The 20,494-nt window shown below is 41.9% G+C and overlaps 1 protein-coding gene across 2 annotated transcripts in view; it reads left to right on the top strand.

Moving 5' to 3' along the window:
* Positions 1-20,494, top strand: part of LOC126162191 (protein timeless) — a 408,622-nt gene that overhangs the window by 187,237 nt on the left and 200,891 nt on the right. The gene's annotated exons all lie outside the window — the stretch shown is intronic.

Below are 20,494 nucleotides of genomic sequence, written 5' to 3'. Positions count from 1 at the left end.
TCTTCTGTTACCCAAGGATTTCTACTAGCCCCCGTCTTTTTACCTACTTGATCCTCTGCTGCCTTCACTACTTCATCCCTCAAAGCTACCCATTCTTCTTCTACTGTATTTCTTTCCCCCAATCCTGTCAATTGTTCCCTTATGCTCTCCCTGAAACTCTGTACAACCTCTGGTTCTTTCAGTTTATCCAGGTCCCATCTCCTTAAATTCCCACCTTTTTGCAGTTTCTTCAGTTTTAATCTACAGGTCATAACCAATAGATTGTGGTCAGAGTCCACATCTGCCCGTGGAAATGTCTTACAATTTAAAACCTGGTTCCTAAATCTCTGTCTTACCATTATATAATCTATCTGATACCTTTTACTATCTCCAGGGTTCTTCCATGTATACAACCTTCTATCATGATTCTTAAACCAAGTGTTAGCTATGATTAAGTTGTACTCTGTGCAAAATTCTACCAGGCGGTTTCCTCTTTCATTTCTTAGCGCCAATCCATGTTCACCTACTACGTTTCCTTCTCTCCCTTTTCCTACACTCGAATTCCAGTCACCCATGACTATTAAATTTTCGTCTCCCTTCACTATCTGAATAATTTCTTTTATTTCATCATACATTTCATCAATTTCTTCGTCATCTGCAGAGCTAGTTGGCATATAAACTTGTACTACTGTAGTAGGTGTGGGCTTCGTATCTATCTTGGCCACAATAATGCGTTCACTATGCTGTTTGTAGTAGCTTACCCGCACTCCTATTTTCCTATTCATTATTAAACCTACTCCTGCATTACCCCTATTTGACTTTGTGTTTATAACCCTGTAGTCACCTGACCAGAAGTCTTGTTCCTCCTGCCACCGAACTTCACTAATTCCCACTATATCTAACTTTACCCTATCCATTTCCCTTTTTAAATTTTCTAACCTTCCTGCCCGATTTAGTGATCTGACATTCCACGCTCCGATCCGTAGAACGCCAGTTTTCTTTCTCCTGATAACGACATCCTCTTGAGTAGTCCCCGCCCGGAGATCCGAATGGGGGACTATTTTACCTCCGGAATATTTTACCCAAGAGGACGCCATCATCATTTAATCATACAGTAAAGCTGCATGCCCTCGGGAAAAATTACGGCCGTAGTTTCCCCTTGCTTTCAGCCGTTCGCAGTACCAGCACAGCAAGGCCGTTTTGGTTATTGTTACAAGGCCAGATCAGTCAATCATCCAGACTGTTGCCCCTGCAACTACTGAAAAGGCTGCTGCCCCTCTTCAGGAACCACACGTTTGTCTGGCCTCTCAACAGATACCCCTCTGTTGTGGTTGCACCTACGGCATGGCTATCTGTATCGCTGAGGCACGCAAGCCTCCCCACCAACGGCAAGGTCCATGGTTCATGGGGGGGTGCTAGTATGTATACATGTATTTTGTGGTATTGTTGTTTTTCTGTTTGATGGATTTCACACATACTGGACAGTTTTTTTCATATTAATCTATGATATTCTTTCTTTATAGTCAATACTTCAATTTTTAATGCCTCAATGTCATTTTGTAGCAACTTTATAACTTTGTTTTTTGAATCCACTGCACTTACAAGAACAGTCATTTCGTCATGTAACAAGCCATGGCACATCCACAGAAAATCATCACTGATGAATTTTAAGTTTTACTTTTGTGCACTTTTTGTGTTATCAGTAGCTGTGCTTGGAACCCAAAACACTCTTTATCATTCACTTTTGTAGTTGTGCTTGGAACCCAAAACACTCTTTATCATTCACTTTTCACATTTTATATACAAAGAACTGTTTATTTTTGCCTTTTTAGTAAAAGTGAAGTGTCACTACTCTTTTCTTATGATGGCATCTTGAAATGGTACAAAGCCCAGATAACTGGAACTGCATTGAATGTTGAACCCAACTAGGAAGAAGCAATTTCACTAATTCAAAATGATGTTCATCGATCTTTGGCACTGGGTACAATGTGTTATCCTTATAGTGTCATTATTTATTATAGTGCTATTATTTATTAATGTAAAAATAATTGTAATTGTTTTATAAATTTTTGACATGTCTCCTGTACGCAAACCAAATGGATTGCAAATGTACGTCATGAGATGAATAAAACACAATTCAACTGATATCGTCAAGGCAGACTGATATGGTCAAATGGAGTCAGAAACCTGTTTGTCAAGCTGCACCCAACAGACAACCTCCAAAGTGTTTTATACAGCCAGGTCCACTACCAATTCAGTTACCAAGGGAAAAAAAAATATGTATGTGGAATGGGATGACAACAAACTAGCATGCATTCTGTTGTGGATGCTCTGCATAAACTGTGCTCTTGTGTAAAGAGAGAACAAGAGTGTTCGTCAATAATTCCAGCTCAAGATGTCAAACAATGGGTATTTCTACACATGCCAGGCAACTGCAGATGGCAACAGCCAACTTGTGGGATGAAGCCTATCACTGTAGCCTTGTTGAGGTCACTCTACAACATGATGCATTGTTCCCCATTGCCACACACAGGACCCAGCTGCTCACCCAATCACCAAAATCAGGAAATCAACATGAGATGACTCTTTATGGAGATGAGACCACTCCAGATGAAAATTCTCCTTGGAGGACAGTTGCCAAGATGTTGGGAAACCACAATGTAGTCATAAGTGACAACTAGTCTTTCCATCCACTAATCGATTCTGGAATATTATTTTCTGTAATACCAGATACTTATTGTAGCCAACTGAAGAAGATTACATTGCAGCCAGCTGAAGAAGATCATGTTCTGAAATTCAAATATGATTGTGCTGAAGACTACAAATGTAAAATATGGGGAGCTAACAAGAACCTATGCTGTGAGAATAACTATTAATGACATAACACAGACCTTCAGATTTGTCTTTTTACCATAACACAGCCATAATACTGTCTTTGGATGGTAATTCTTGCAGGCATCACAAGCAATCATAGGGTGTGGACTGCTAGACTCCAGGTTGATGAAGCTACTTCAACAAGTTATGCATCTACAATTGTTATGGGTAATTGTCTACCACTGAATCAAACAATGGAAAATCCAGGCTGGAATGTAACAATATTATGAGAAGGAAAGTTGCCGCTCACCATGTAGTGGAGATGCTGAGTTGCAGATAGGCACAACATAAAAACTCTCTTAATTAAAGCTTTCGGCCATTGGCTTTCATCAACAATAGACACACGCACACACACACACACACACACACACACACACACACACACACACACACACACACAAGACTACAGTCTCAGGCAACTGAAACAGCATTGTGGCCAGCAGCACCAGTGCGTGATGGGAGTGGCGATTGGGTGAATGTAAGGAGGAGGCTGGGGCAGAGTCAGGTTAGATTCAGGTTAGATTCAGGGCAAGGGAGAGGGGGGAGGGGGGGGGGAGCAAACTAGCGGAAAAGTAGAGAAATAAAAAGACTGGGTATGGTGGTGGAATGACGGTTGTGTAGTGCTGGAATGGGAACATGCAAGGGGCTGAATGGGTGAGGACAGTGACTAATGAAGGTTGAGGCCAGGAGGGTTATGGGAATGCAGGATGTATTGCCGGAAAAGTTCCCACCTGCACAATTCAGAAAATATGGTGCTGGTTGAAGGATCCATATGGTACATGCTGTGAAGCAGTCATTGAAATGAAGGATATTATGTTCGGCAGCATGTTCAGGGTGATCCACTTGTTTCTTGTCCACAGTTTGTCGGAGGCCATTAATGTGATCAGACAGCTTGTTGGTTGTTATGCCTACACAGAATACACCACAGTGGTTGTAACGTAGCTTGAGGACCACATAACTGGTTTCATAGTCAGTCCTGCCTTCGATTGGATAGGTGATGTTAGTGACTGAGCTGGAGTAGGGGGTGGTGGGAGGATGTATGGTACAGGTCTTGCATCTAGGTCTATTACGGGAGTATGAGCCATGAGGTAAGGAATTGGGAGCAGGGGTTGTGTAAGGATGTACGAGTATATTGTGTAGGTTGGTGGTCGGTGGAATACCACTGTGAGACGGGTGGGAAGGATAGTGGGCAGGACATTTCTTGTTTCAGGGCGCAATGAGACATAATCAAAACCCTGGCGGAGAATGTAATTCAGTTGCCCCAGTCCTGGGTGGTACTCAGTTACGAGGGGAATGCTCCTCAGTGGCCGGACAGTAGGACTTTGGGAGCTGGTGGGTGATTGGATAGATAATGCATGGGAAATTTGTTTTTGTACAAGGTTGAGAGGATAATTACAGTCAGTGAAGGCTTCAGTGAGACTCTCAGTATATTTCGAGAGGGACTGTTCGTCACTGCAGATGCGACGACCATGGGTGGCTAGGCTGTATGGAAGGGACTTCTTGGCATGAAACAGGTGGCAGCTGTCGAAGTGGAGGTATTGCTGGTGGTTAGTAGGTTTGATATAGATGGAGGTTTTGATGTAGCTGTCTTTGGGGTGGAGGTGAACATCTAGAAAGGTGGCTTGTTGGGTTGTGTAGGACCAGGTGAAGCAAATTTGGTAGAAGTTGTTGAGGTTCTGGAGGAATGTGGATAAGGTGTCCTCATACTTGATCCAGATCATGAAGATGTCATTAGTGAATCTGAACCAGGTGAGGAGTGTGAGATTCTGGGTGTTGAGAAACTATTCCTCCTGATGGCCGATGAATAGGTTGGCACAAGATTGTGCCATGTGAATGCTCATAGCCATACCTCGGATTTGTTTGTAGGTTAGTGATATGGTTGAGGATATAGTTGGTCATGGTGATTACGAAGGAGGTTGTAAGTTTCGAATCTGTTGGGTGTTGGGAAAGGTAGTGTTAAATAATTTTTTATTTTTATTTTTATTTTTATTTTATTGATTTATTTAACCTGGCAAGATTAGGGCCATCAGGCCCTCTCTTACATCTAACCAGGCATTCTACTTATTTTACATTCATACGTTTTAGTAGGCATGTTAAACTACATCTAGTACAAAAAGTGAAATAAACAATTAGAAATACATACATATAGAGTTTATATTCGTAGATCATAAGTACTGTTATAATTAGACATTATTGAACAGACAAATTTTAGATAGGAGTGCTGGCAGCAGGGAGTATGAGGGAGACTCATGGTGAAGGGAAGAGAAGAATAGAGAGACATGATGAAACATAATTAGGGAAATATAAAGGAAAAGAAGATTGCGTGGCTAATAGAGATAGATGAAGAGGAAGGCATCTCAGGAGCAGGATAGGAGACGCTAGCTTTGCTATTTGACAGATCAGAGGATTGGCCTGGTACATTAATTTTGTGGAGAACTTTATGAAGATGATAGTAGGAAATGCTTCAACTTCTTCTTAAAAGCAGCAGGAGATTGAATTTTGCGCAAGGTAAGGGGCAGTTTGTTCCAGAGGCGGACAGCGGCAACTGAGAAGGAGTTTGCAAAAGTTTTTGTTTTGTGAGTGGGCACAGTTAGGATACCAAATAAGAGTGACCTCGTGTTTCGATTATGATGGCATGACAGGTTTTTAATCTCTGAAGCAAGGTATTGGGGTGCTTGCGCGACGAGGAGTCTGTGAAGTAGACATAGAGTGTGGTAGTCACGCAATTTGTCCGGCCGCAGCCACCCTAGCTCGGAGTATGAGGCACTAACATGATCATATCGGCGAATGTTGCAGGTGTAACGCACACAGGCATTCATGGTTAGCTCTAGCCGTCTTTTGTTTTCACTACTCGTGCCTTGCTGAATCACATCACAATAGTGGAGGTTCGGTAGAACGAGTGCTTGCACGAGCTGGCGTTTCAAATCCTGTGGAAATATGTTCCGAAACTTTTTGAGAGCATAGAGACAAGCAGACGTCTTTCGGCAGACTGCGACTGTATTCTCCGCCCAGTTGAGATGCTCATCCAAAGTTACACCCAAGTTATTCACTGTTTTCTGATATGGTATTGGAGTACCGTCGAGCAGAATAGGAGGTAGCCGTTTGCGGAAATCTGGACTTATTAGTTTCTGATGGGCTATTAAGATTACTTGCGTCTTTTTTGCATTTAGTTTAAGTCCGAGGTTTTTCGCCCATGTCACTACTGAAGACAGATCATCATTCATCTGAGCGATTGCAGTGTTTACGTCTTCAGGTCTGACGCTTAGGTAGAGTTGGAGGTCGTCGGCATAGAAATGATATTTACAGGAGGACAGAACCGACGAAATATCGTTGACATATAAAGAAAACAAAAGTGGTCCTAAGACTGATCCTTGTGGCACTCCCGAGGAAACATGTTTCCAGGAAGATTTTTCATTTAGGCAGACAACACATTGCTGTCTGTCTTTTAAGTAGCTTTCAAACCATCTCATTGCACTATCAGAGAAATTAAGCTGTTGCATTTTTCTGAGCAATATGTCAAAGTTAACAGTGTCAAAAGCTTTGCTGAAGTCCAGTAGCGTCAATACTGTTGCCTTTCGATTGTCGATGGCACGTTTCAGGTCATCAGTTACTTTAATTAGAGCAGTGTTTGTGCTGTGATGTTTACGGAAACCGGATTGAAATTTGTCATATAGGCTGAATTCATGCAAGTGTTCAGTGATTTGGTCATGAACAATATATTCAAGTGCTTTGGAAACAGCAGGCAGTATGCTAATTGGTCGGTAATCACTAGGCAGTTGCGGGTTTTCGATCTTAGGGATGGGTCGAATTATGCTTCTTTTCCATGTAGTGGGGTATATTCCGTTCACGAGGGAAAAATTAAATATGTCAGTTAAGACAGGTACTAAGATATCGGCAACATTCTTAATCATGGTTATACCGATACTGTCGTTGCCTATTGCATCAGAAGAGATTCTCATTATTGCTTTTCTTACCGTATCTGTTGTTACATGTTTTAAATGGAAGGTATCGTTTTTAGTTATCATGTTTGGGGATTCTTGTGGACGGTAATTATCACCCGTGCTGGTATTCAGAGGTGCAGAGAAGAATTCATTTAATTCGTTAGCTGACACATGAAAAGTAGTTTCCGATTTTGCCTTTCCGACCCCCAAGCTACGGAGATTCTTCCATAGAGTCGTGGGCGTCAGATCGCTGCATACAAGGGAGCGAGCGTGCCTGATTTTAGCATTGCGAATGCATTGTTTCACTCTGTTCCGTAGCTTTCTGTATTCTTCGAAACGCTCGGGTTTCGGATCTGCCTTGAAACGCCTGTGGGCAGCATCCCTATTAGTCATCATTTGACGTAATTCAGCTGTCAGCCATGGAGCAGGAGATTTTCTTACACGGATTGTCCGTACAGGTGCATGTTTGTCATAGAGGGCAGTGAGTTTATCACCAAGTTCATTAATTTTGCCGTCGATTGTAGGTTCTCTGATTATTTGATGCCATGAGATTTCTGAGCAATCGGCTGTTAGAGCGTCAGGGTCAATGCGTTTCATATTCCTACAAGTTATGTAACGCGATTTGATCCTTGGGGGTTGCACAGAGTAGGCCAGGAATATTACATCATGTGCTGAGAGGCCAGGGGCCGATGTTTGACCAACATCTCTTACTTTGTCAGTCTGTTTCGTTGCAATTACGTCTATAAGAGTATGACTGTGCGCCGTATGGTGTGTAGGTTGTAATGGAAGAATGTTCATGCTATTGCAACTAAACAGTCTTCTTAGGTTTGTTGCGGAGGGAGTGTCTCTTAGCAGGTCTATGTTCAAGTCACCCATTACGACGACATGTTCGTATTGACACTGAAGTGAATGTAATTCCGACTGGAAGGAACTCATTGAGTTTATTTTTGGCGGCTTGTACACGACGCCAGTCAAGAATTTCCGACTTTGTATATTTATTTCAATGAACATGAATTCAGCCTCTTTTTCTTCAGCAGGATTTGACGTACATAAGACTTTCGCTTTGAGATCTGTTCGTATATACGCGCCGACCCCGCCACCTCGCTTTTTTGATCTGTCTGCCCTAAGAAATGTGTACCCTGGGAGACGAATAGATGCAGAGGATATGTGTGGTTTCAACCACGTTTCGGATAAGAGGATTACGTGGTAGTTTAGTTGGTTGAAGAGGAGGCTAAGTTCCTCGTAATGTGCAGGTAAAGACTGGATGTTGCAGTGAGCTGCTAAAAGCTCTGACGCGTTCCGCTGGGCGGCCTGGAGCAGGGTGGCAGACTGGTTTGTCCCTTTGTTGGGCACTACCTGCCGCGAGGGGCACTGGCCGCTGCTTCCGCCGGGTGACATAGCACAGGGGTGTTCAAGATTTTGCGCGCCCTGTTTGTGACTCCGCGAGTGCCGAAAGAAAGGCGACTGCAAGAGATTTCCTGGGGTTGCGGGAGTATAGAAAATGGATTAGTGGTATTCGGTGCAAGGAGAATATGACCAAAATAGTGACGGCTGTGTGTCAGTGTGTATCCTATGTCGTAAGAGGAGAAATGTAATTAGCGTATTTGAAACAGGTTAGGGTGGAAATAAGGAAAAGGGGAGTGATTTAATAGGCCGATGCTGCCAGCAGAGAGAAGTAAGCTTAATAATTAATAGATTATCGTAGGAAGCTAGAATTAAACTGAAATTTACTAAAGTGATACTGGTAGTGATTATCGTAGGAAGCTACAATTTGAATGAAATTTGCCAAAGTGATACTGATGGTGATTTTTGTTATGAACAATCTAAACCGAAGAGATGGATGATTACTGAGCTAAACGAGAGAGTAATAATTGCAATAGAACTATTACAGAATGGAAGAGAATAAACTGAGAAAATGAAAAAAGTATTAGCAGTAACTAAAATTAAGTGATGGTTAGAGCTACAGACACAAAAAATAGTTACAAAAACAATTTGTTGAAGGTACAAATATGGGTATAATTGAAAAGTTAATACAATTACAAGACTATATCTGAGTATAGGGCTGTTACAATTTGCAAATGGTGTTAAGTTTGCACTTTTGGCTCGAGTAGCTTCACTTAATACTATTCAGTTCTGTCATGTTTGTGACTGTCTTCTTTCCAGCTGCTGTCTTAATGATTACTCTGCCATCCTGAGTCCACACATTTTGAAGACCGAAATGGGATATGGCACTGTTTAAAATCTTTAGCCGTTCGTGTGTCAGATCTTCCCTTATTGTAAGCCCTGTCCTTGCTAACTTCTTCTTCTGGGAAAAGATCTCTGCCCTTTTTCGGTACGAGAGAAATTTAATTATTATTGGACGAGGTTTGGTAGCACCTGGTAGTTTTCGTCCCACCCGATGGCTCCTGTCAATGTCTGCCTTGGTCACTTCAACACCTAATTTTTCACGCGCAACCTCTATAAGCAGGTTGTCTGTGTCTTCTTCCTTATTTTCTACTACTCCAAACAGTCGTAGACTATTTCGCCTTTGGTACTGTTCTAGCTCGTCTGTTGCGGCAGATAGTTTCACTTCCAACTCTCGTGCCTTTTTCTTGTATTCAGACACAGACTTTTTTAGTGCTGTAATTTCGGCAGTATTAGCCTCAACAGTTTCACGCATTTTGGCCAATACTGCTGCCGTTACAGTATCTGATATAGTGCCTGCTATCAGATCGAGATTGTTTTTATCGCGAAGCGCAGCGTTTACCTCAGAGCGGACCAGCTCCGCTATACCGGGAGCCGCGGCCGCACCTTCCGCCAAGAGCAGACCCGCCGCACCTGCTGCTTCCCCGCTGCTGGACGCGCTGCTGTTGACTCTTCTGTTTACCATTTTCTCGAAGATATTGGCGGAGCACAGAAAAAAATAGCACTACTGCACAGAACACTGTTGTTTACACGATTTCCACTTGTACTAGACAACACCACCTGCGAGAACACCTTCAAAATCAACTAAATTTCGCGAGCCGAACTTAACACGTGTTACACTGCAGCCGCCATGACATAATCTCAATAATAATGGTAAGGCCATGGGCATTAGTGATGTTAGTGTAAAGGTAGGTGGCATCAATAGTGATGACCATGACACCATGTGGCAAAGGGACAGGAACTGTGGAGAGTTGGTGGACAAAATGGTTGGTATCTTTTATATAGGTGGGTAGGTTCCAGGTAATAGTTGAAGGTGTTGGTCTATGAGAGCAGAGATTCTCTCAGTGGGGGCCCATCCCAGAACCTCTCACTGGAGTCAATCTCTCTACTCACCCCTATCACTCCGTACACTCCTACCTGCTACATACTTCCTAAAGCCCATAAACCTAACCACGCAGGACATTTCATTGTAGCTGGTTACTGTGCCCTTGTACAGTCTAGCCACTTGAGGCCATCATATCTGCAGTGACGAGCGGTCCCTCTTGCAAAGTACCGAGGGTCTCACTGAAGCCTTCACAACCCATAATTATCCTTCCAACCTAGTACAAAAACAAATCTCCTGTGCCTTATCTTTCTAGTCTCCCACCACCTGACAAGGCCCACCATCCGGCCACTGAGGAGTACCACCCAGGACTGGAGCAGCTGAATTACATTCATCGTCAGGGTTTCGACTACCTCTCATAGTGCCCTGAAATGAGAAATGTACTGCCCACTATCTTTCGCACCCCTCCTGCAATGGTATTCCACCATCCACTGAACCTACGCAACACGCTCATCCATCCCTACACAACCCCTGCTCACAACCCCTTACCTCATAGCTCATTCCCCCGCAGTTAGTAGGCCTAGATGCAAGACCTGTCCTATACATCCTCCCACTTGTTTTTTGGGTGCATTTTGTCAGTGGCCATTCATGCAGACAAACACTTTCACAAGTCCGGTCACAAACATCACCTATCCTGTCAAAAACAGAGCTACCTGTGAAACCAGTCATGTGATCTACAAGTTGAGCTGCAACCACTGTGCTGCATTCTATGTGGGCATAACAACCAACAAGCTGTTTGTCTGCATGAATGGCCACTGACAAAATGCGGCCAAGAAACAAGTGGACCGCCCTGTTGCTGAGCACACTGCCAAACATGACATCCTTCATTTCAATCACCTATCCCATCAAAGGCAGGGCTACCTGTGAAACCAGTCACGTGATCTGCAAGCTAAGATGCAAACTGTGCTGCATTATATGTAGGCATGACAACCAACAAGCTGTCTGTCGACATGAATGGCAACCAACAAACTGTGGCCAAGAAAGAAGTGGAGCACCCTTTTGCTGAGCACACCGCGAGTCATGACATCCTTCATTTCAATGACTGCTTCACAGCTTGTGCCATATGGATCCTTCCCACCAACACCAGCTTTTCTGAACTGTGCAGGTGGGAACATTCCCTGCAATATATCCTACGTTCCCGTAACCCTCCTGGCCTCAACCTTCGTTAGTCATTGTTCTCTCCCATCTAGCTCCTTCTCTGTTCCCATTCCAGCACTACATAGCCCTCATTCTTCCATCACACCCAGTCTTTTTATTTCTCTCCTTTTGCGCTATCCCCTCCTTCCCCGCCTCTCTACTGCCCTCTGTCTAACCTCCCAATTGCATACAGCTGCCCTATCCTCTTTCCATCTCGTTCCTACGCACTCTCCAACAGCACGTCACTATCTGCACCCAACCCTAATATCCCTCCCCCTTCCCACTCCAACCTCCTCCTTACCCCACCCAGTCACTACTCCCATCGTGCATTGGTCCAGTTACTCACAGTGCAGCTTCAGTTACCTGAGACTGCAGTCACATGTGTGTGAGTTACATTTATGGGAGTGTGTATATGTGTGTTTGTCATCTAATTTTGATGAAGGCCTTACTGGCCAAAAGCCAAATGTGTGACAGTCTTTTTGTTGTGCCTATCTGCGACTCAGCATATCCGCTATATGGTGAGTAGCAACTCTCCTTTTCACAATATTGTTAAAGTAATCTAGAAGCAGCTATGTCAGTTATCAATGTGAACAGATAAAGGCATTGTGGTTTATGAAGACAGCTTACTAACTGTTAGGGCCTTTTAGCTGTGGTGATGGTGTGCACCACAGAGAAAAATTTAGGCCCCAAATCAGGCACTCAGATTAATTCGATTCTGTGAAATTAATTTCAGCATGTGAGAACTGTTTCTTAGACGGTAACATAGCCAGACATCAGAGCTGAAAATCTTTTTAGGACAATTCAGTTTAAAATGTGTAAATTATAAATCTGCTAGAGATGTAATATATTTATGTAACACTTTTTTAAATGTTAAAATTAAGTGATGCAACAGGATTTAATTTTTTCTGGCCTCATGATCTTAAGGCCTGTTAACTTTCAGACTAAGAATTTCCTTTTCTGTCAGACACTGGTCTGGCCAATGTGACACTCACATTTCAGTTAATGACTTTTTAGACAAGGTATTATTTGAGAAGTTTTTGAAATCATTTTTGGAAGTATTGAATGGTAATGTAAAGTAATGAACATAGCCTTCAAAAATAAAATGTCATACACAAATAATTTTTGGTATTCTGTTCATTTGATTAATATGAATCAACTAGTTTCATTATTTTCCATGTATAACATCAATAATGTGAAGTTAATTTGTTAAATGTAGAAATAATTATTAAAAAATCCATTCAGGAGAAAGGAGTGTACATAAAATCTTACTAATATTGAGAAAGCCAACAATAAGTGCAAAGCTGTGTGGAAGCTAGTAACAAATTGTTGGCAAAAATTCCAGAAATGAAAAAAGCAGTATCTTTCCACACATTCTCTATGATTTTCTTATTAAATCACTTGAGTGAGACTGTGGTATCACCAAACCTTATATCAATTCATCAGAACTTCTAGCACAAAATTGTTGTAGATCATCACCTAATATGACCAAGTTAGTTTATCTGAGATCTGACTTAGTTTTACCGTAAATGTATTAAAGAGCTTAAACCATTCAGTGATAGATTAAAAGGGAGATATGGCATGAAAAGTACTTAGTGAAATATAAATAATTTAAGGAGTTAGGGCAACAAATTGTTGAAAGTTGAGACGCTGATTAATGGATAAGCACATAAGCATGCCTGAAAATGTTGCTAGATTTTGAATGATTCCTTCTTCCTGAATAATATACAGACAGATAGATACACAGTGTAGATATATGTGATTTATATTGCAATCTTCTGAAGAAAATGACGATATATGAGTATTAATTATCCTGTAACTCTTGGAATATTTAATGCAAGTTTGAGGGATACTTTCCTGTAGAACAGATGTGTCTAGCGCAGACAAATTTCCATATTTGCAGCATTTGCTAGAGATACAAGAAACTGATGCAGGCAAGTAAATATCAAAGTTAATTAGTAAGTCACTGAATTTGTTGGTCATTTGGAAAAGAAAAATAACTCTTCACATGGCACAGTTTGATCAAAAACTGTATGTTGTACTGAGTCTTTTTCCATGACACACAGTGATTACAAATGCATACTCTTCCTCCTCCTTCACTTACTGTACAGATTCCTGTTTTAGCTTGTAACAGTGATACCATTTGGTGCAACTGCTAGTCGCCACAACCATTGGCAACTATTGCCTTTGAACGCACCATTATTTACATGTGCTTATTATTTTACACTTATTCATTTAATACTCAGGCCATTTTTGTTTTTGTTTTGTTTTGTTTTTTACTTCAGAACTATTTCATTATCTGACGCAGTACTTCAGCCGTAATTCCATGCAGTACGCTAGCTGCCACATAACTCTTATACAACAAAACTCATATTAAAGAAAAGATACCTTACATCCTCCACTAACATATTTTTCAGATTTGACAAGAAAATTTGCAAAACAAAAGTTTGAAATGACATAACTAGTACAGTATGATAATTTACTCCACATCCCTCCATGGTATGACAAAGTAATAGGCAACACATCAATCACAAAATACTTTAAAAACATTTAAACATGCATGAATTAAATAAATTCACCCTGTACACATGCTTCAGTGTCTGTACATTTTACAAAGCAGTAATGTAACAGACAAAAGATAAATCGAGATTAATTATTAACCAAAACAGCCACACATGAAACATCATTCAACTAATGATTTGATTATAGTACTTTCACATTATCACTCATATCTTTGCTCCAAATCCATCTGAGTGTTAGCTGTAATTTGGTCTTTATTTTCATGAATGACTAAAATGAGGAAGTACCACACTGCATAGCTGGTGTTTGGCTGAAATCAGAAACTGGTATATGACATCCCTCACTGCTGCTCTGTGTAATGTGATCTTTGTCTTTACTGCCATATTTATGAACATGTTGTTAAGGATTCTATTGTAGCTAAATATTTGTGAGAAGCAAGGCTATAAATATGATTGTATCACAGCCGTCCACAATACGAGCATGAAGAGTCTCTACATTTGGTACCGGGGTTGCATAGACAGGAGCTTTCAAATGCCCCCATAAATGAAAGTCAAGAGGGTTGAGTTCATGGAATTGGTCCACATGTACCAATCCATCGGTCACCGAATCTGTTGTTGAGAAGCGTGCGAATACTTCGACTGAAACGTGCAGGAGCTCCATCGTGCATGAACCACATGTTGTGTCGTACTTGTAAAGGCACATGTTCTAGCAGCACAGGTAGAGTATCCCGTATGAAATCATGATAACATGCTCCATTGAGCATAGGTGGAAGAACTTGGGGCCCAATCAAGACATCACCAACAATGCCTGCCCAAACGTTCACAGAAAATCTGTGTTGATGACGTGATTGCACAATTGCGTGCGGATTCTCGTCAGCCCACACATGTTGACTGTGAAAATTTACAATTTGATCACGTTGGAATGAATCCTCATATGTAAAGAGAACATTTGCACTGAAATGAGGATTGGCACATAGTTGGATGAACCATTCGTAGAAGTGGACCCATGGAGGCCAATCAGCTGCTGATAGTACCTGCACACGCTGTACATGGTACGGAAACAACTGGTTCTCCCGTAGCACTCTCCATACAGTGACGTGGTCAACGTTACCTTGTACAGCAGCAACTTCTGACGCTGACATTAGGGTTATCATTAACTGCACGAAGAATTGCCTCGTCCATTGCAGGTGTCCTCGTTGTTCTAGGTCTTCTCCAGTCGCAAGTCATAGGCTTGAATGTTCTCTGCTCCCTAAGATGCCGATCAATTGCTTCGAACGTCTTCCTGTTGGGACACCTTTGTTCTGGAAATCTGTCTCGATACAAATGTACTGGGCCACGGCTATTGCCCCGTGCTAATCCATACATCAAATTGGCATCTGCCAACTCTGCATTTGTAAACATTGCACTGACTGCAAAACCACGTTCGTAATGAACACTAACCTGTTGATGCTACGTACTGATGTGCTTGATGCTAGTACTGCAGAGCAATGAGTCGCATGTCAACACAAGCACCTTCCTTCAATTGGGCCAACTGGCGGTGAATCGAGGAAGTACAGTACATACTGACGAAACTAAAGTGAGCTCTAACATGGAAACTAAGGGTTTCCGAACACATGTCCACATAACATCTTTTCTTTATTTGTGTGTGAGGAATGTTTCCTAAAGTTTGGCCGTACCTTTTTGTAACACCCTGTATAAAGAACTTCGAGTATTGCACAACAAACTTCTGTTAAATGAATAAGAAAGTCCCAGAATGTATTACAAACATGAAGCTGGGGGAGGGGTGGGCAGGGGAACCGTGTACCTGGACGTGGACCTATTTCCTTCGATTCCATAAGTGCATGTCTCTAGCCACATGACCACAATCGTCATACACAATTTTGAGCATTACTGTCATTCATCTTAGAATCTTTAATATAACAATGAAAACAATCAAATTTTGAGAAAATAATTTAATTAGATAGATAAAAAATCTACTGACCAAGTGATGGCAAAACACACACATAAAAGACAGTTGTAATTAAGCAAGCTTTTGAAGCCAGAGGTTCCATCTTCATGCAAAAGGGTTGAAGGGGAAGGAAGAGGGGTGAAGGAAAAGGACTGGAGAGGTCTAGGGAAAGGGGTAGATTTCAGGAAAGACTTACCGCACAAGATGAGAAGGAAAGCTTCTGCCTGAAGAAGGAGCCACTGGCTTCAAAAGCTTGCCTAATTACAACCCTCTTTTATGTGCTTGTTCTGGTGTTGCTTCTTGAATGGATTTCTTATCTATCCTATTAAATTAGAATCTCCTAAGGACTATTACAGCCATTGTGTCATTAACTGACATTTAATTGCAACAAGCTGTACCTATAATGACATGTCTGTGATAAATCTTCAATGCACCATTGCCTCAAAATGACATAGTCATAACACAGAATTATAATACAGAAACAATGAAATAAGATGAATCGAGTATGGTATTTCAAAAGTAGCAGGCGAGGGGTGTTAAGCAAATGATTTCAGATGAATGCCAGTTGAAAGCAGCTGTGGCTTCCTCATTTTACTTTTAGTCACTTGTTGTGGGGACAAGCTGAGTCACCATGCATCTGCACAGTTTTGATGTCCTAGCTCCCACTTTTGACAGAAGGAAAAGCCCTACTCCATGCCTGCACATTATCAATGTCTGGACTCGATATTGCTGTTAACTTGTGACTTGTTGACAATATAGAGTAAAAACTAATTGCGCTGAAGCATTCACTTACAAATAACATAATGAAGACTGCATACTGATTTACACTCATGAAGTCTTTTTTATTAAACAACACTGTGTCTTGTCTGTCACTACTGTGTAATGAGATGTGTAGTCCATCTTTCTTTTCCTTCTCTTCCTCCTCCTCCTCCTTCTTTCTGCCATTCTTTTTCATGCCCATAAAATTTGTTCCATCCTTTCATCCACTGCACACATGTGAGTTTTTGAAACTTTTGTGCATTTTCTGTCTTGTTCAGCTTTCTCATCTCATCCTCCTTCCTTCTTCTTTCCTCTCATTTTCTTTTCCCTATTTAGTTTCACTTTTTAAACAATTTTGAACCATTTTCTTCCATTTTACTATTGTGCTTTGCAATTTTCCAGGTAATTTCCACTCTTCTATTGCCTGTCCTTCATCTTATAGATGCTATTTCAAATTGCTGTATCTCACATGATCTATTTGTTTCTGCTTCCTATGGTCTTCTTCTGTAATAGCATAATATATCCTCATAAATGCATCTGTATTCTGCATAGTGTTGCTATTCTTTAAATGTAACCATTTGCGCTTTTTTGTTCTTCCCAACATTCACAGCATTTTCACCAAAATCAACTCTACTTGACATCCTACCTTCCAGTCTGCCCCCCCCCCCCCTCCCCCCCCAATATGCAATTCATACACAAATTCAATACTACCAAAGCCTTTCTTGCATATATTTCTCCATCTATTTTGATTATACTTCTATCAGTGCTTTTATGTCACTCTTTTCTTTCAAACAGTCTTCCTGAGCTAAATCTGTATTCATTAGGAGTGCTTCATCAATAGTTGCAACTGTTCGTTTTTGTGTTTGTAGTTCTGCTTGCAATTTGGAAGTTCCTAATTGACTGTTTTTAAATCTTTGTGTTTGGCTATATCTTCTTCTGGGCTACTAGACAATTAAAGTGAAAGTTCATGTTATTTTATTGCTTTTGCCCATAATTCTTCTCTTATTTTTCTCAGTCACTCTTAATATTCTTCCTCCCTTTTTCTTGATTGTTCCTTGTGTTCATGCATTTTTCTCAGTCGTTCCTCATGTTCTTCTTTCCTTTTCTCAATCATTCTTCATTTTCTTCCTGCATTTTCATTATCCCCTCTAACGTCGTTATTATTCTCAATTGACTAATAGTTGTATCCTCTTTTTGTTGGCCAACATTAGCTTCAGTTTCCACCATGACGAATAATTTTGTTATAGTTCAGTCTTAGCAAGTTGAATAAACATGTAAAGTACAGTTATAACACAGTTTGCTCTAGTCTGTCACCCACTACTCCACACTCTAAAAACATGACTGCTCCAATCAACTTTTCTACTGCAGTGCTGCTTGGCAGAAATATAATTTTGTTTCTTGCAAGCTTACTTTTTATTGTCAAGTTGCTGCCATTATGCGGTATTGCATCCTCTTCGATGTTGAACACTGCTCCATTATGTTCTTGTCATTTCTGCTGTTGTCCAATCGTGTGAATGCATTCCATTTGTTCAGTTTGCAGTTTGTTAAACTCTCCATTCCAGGCACGTGGTCCACTATGCTGCCCCTCCTTGCCTCTTGATGATGGGTATTGTCCGTCTATTGTCAGTACCTACTGCCATATCTTTCATGGTCACTTTCTTAATTTTAATATTGCTCTCTCGGTTCATGTAAGATTGTGGTGTGGTGGGAAGTGGAGTGGTTTGTCAATAGGTCATTTGGAGAAGAAAATAGCTCTTCATGTGCCACAGTTAGATAAAAAGCTATTTATTGTACTGAAAATTGCTCTTTATCACAAATTGAATACAAACTCAATCTCTTTCTCGCACATCTCTTGGCACACAGCTCCCATTTTAACTTCTAACAATGACATTGTGTGATATGAGATTGATAGTCACCACAACCACATGCCAACTATTGCCTTTGAATACAGAATCAATAACATACATTTATACTTTTCTATTAATTTTTTAGCACTCTTGCTTTTTTTATATTTCAAAATATTTCATGATCTAACTTGGTACTCCAGCCACAACTTCATTTAGCACCCTAGCTACCACTTGACTTCTATACACTGAAGATCACTGTGAGAAAAAGCCACATTACACACAGCGTTAGACAGTATGAGTTATTTGATTTTTTTTTTAATTTCTAAATAACTAAAGAACAGAAAAGAGTCTGGCCTTCATAGCCAGATACAGTGGTCACATATGTGTGAGTTGTGTTTGCATGAATGTTTGTGTCTGTTGTCTACTCCAAAAGAAGGTATTATGGCAGAGAGCTTATTTGTTTAGCAGTCTTTTTGTTGTACCTGTTTGTGAGTCAACATCTGCACTATTTGGTGAGTAGCAATCTATCCTTTTCATAATACACTCCTGGAAATTGAAATAAGAACACCGTGAATTCATTGTACCAGGAAGGGGAAACTTTATTGACACATTCCTGGGGTCAGATACATCACATGATCACACTGACAGAACCACAGGCACATAGACACAGGCAACAGAGCATGCACAATGTCGGCACTAGTACAGTGTATATCCACCTTTCGCAGCAATGCAGGCTGCTATTCTCCCATGGAGACGATTGTAGAGATGCTGGATGTAATCCTGTGGAATGGCTTGCCATGCCATTTCCACCTGGCGCCTCAGTTGGACCAGCGTTCGTGCTGGACGTGCAGACCGCGTGAGACGACGCTTCATCCAGTCCCAAACATGCTCAATGGGGGACAGATCCGGAGATCTTGCTGGCCAGGGTAGTTGACTTACACCTTCTAGAGCACGTTGGGTGGCACGGGATACATGCGGACGTGCATTGTCCTGTTGGAACAGCAAGTTCCCTTGCCGGTCTAGGAATGGTAGAACGATGGGTTCGATGACGGTTTGGATGTACCGTGCACTATTCAGTGTCCCCTCAATGATCACTAGTGGTGTACGGCCAGTGTAGGAGATCGCTCCCCACACCATGATGTCGGGTGTTGGCCCTGTGTGCCTCGGTCGTATGCAGTCCTGATTGTGGCGCTCACCTGCACGGCGCCAAACACGCATACGACCATCATTGGCACCAAGGCAGAAGCGACTCTCATCGCTGAAGACGACACGTCTCCATTCGTCCCTCCATTCACGCCTGTCGCGACACCACTGGAGGCGGGCTGCACGATGTTGGGGCGTGAGCGGAAGACGGCCTAACGGTGTGCGGGACCGTAGCCCAGCTTCATGGAGACGGTTGCGAATGGTCCTCGCCGATACCCCAGGAGCAACAGTGTCCCTAATTTGCTGGGAAGTGGCGGTGCGGTCCCCTACGGCACTGCGTAGGATCCTACGGTCTTGGCGTGCATCCGTGCGTCGCTGCGGTCCGGTCCCAGGTCGACGGGCACGTGCACCTTCCGCCGACCACTGGCGACAACATCGATGTACTGTGGAGACCTCACGCCCCACGTGTTGAGCAATTCGGCGGTACGTCCACCCGGCCTCCCGCATGCCCACTATACGCCCTCGCTCAAAGTCCGTCAACTGCACATACGGTTCACGTCCACGCTGTCGCGGCATGCTACCAGTATTAAAGACTGCGATGGAGCTCCGTATTCCACGGCAAACTGGCTGACACTGACGGCGGCGGTGCACTAATGCTGCGCAGCTAGCGCCATTCGACGGCCAACACCGCGGTTCCTGGTGTGTCCGCTGTGCCGTGCGTGTGATCATTGCTTGTACAGCCCTCTCGCAGTGTCTGGAGCAAGTATGGTGGGTCTGACACACCGGTGTCAATGTGTTCTTTTTTCCATTTCCAGGAGTGTATTATCATCATTCCATCCTGGATTTTCCATTTCTTAAAAAAAACAGAAACCAGTTTTAGGAAAAAAACAGGTCTATTATTTATGCCGTAGACTGTAGTTGAATATGTCATTCAAGTATTTATGACAAAAGTGTTGCTGTGGTCACTTTTTGTGATGTAAGGACTTATAGAGTGTATAAAAATTGTACTACTCCTAAAAAAATTTGAATTTAATGGCACATGAAAATTTCAAAATCTTATTTGA

Source organism: Schistocerca cancellata, chromosome 2 (genome assembly GCF_023864275.1).
Source record: "Schistocerca cancellata isolate TAMUIC-IGC-003103 chromosome 2, iqSchCanc2.1, whole genome shotgun sequence".
Lineage (NCBI taxonomy): Eukaryota > Metazoa > Arthropoda > Insecta > Orthoptera > Acrididae > Schistocerca > Schistocerca cancellata.
Note: the sequence above shows the minus strand (reverse complement) of the source record. Positions and strands in the feature narration are given on the sequence as shown.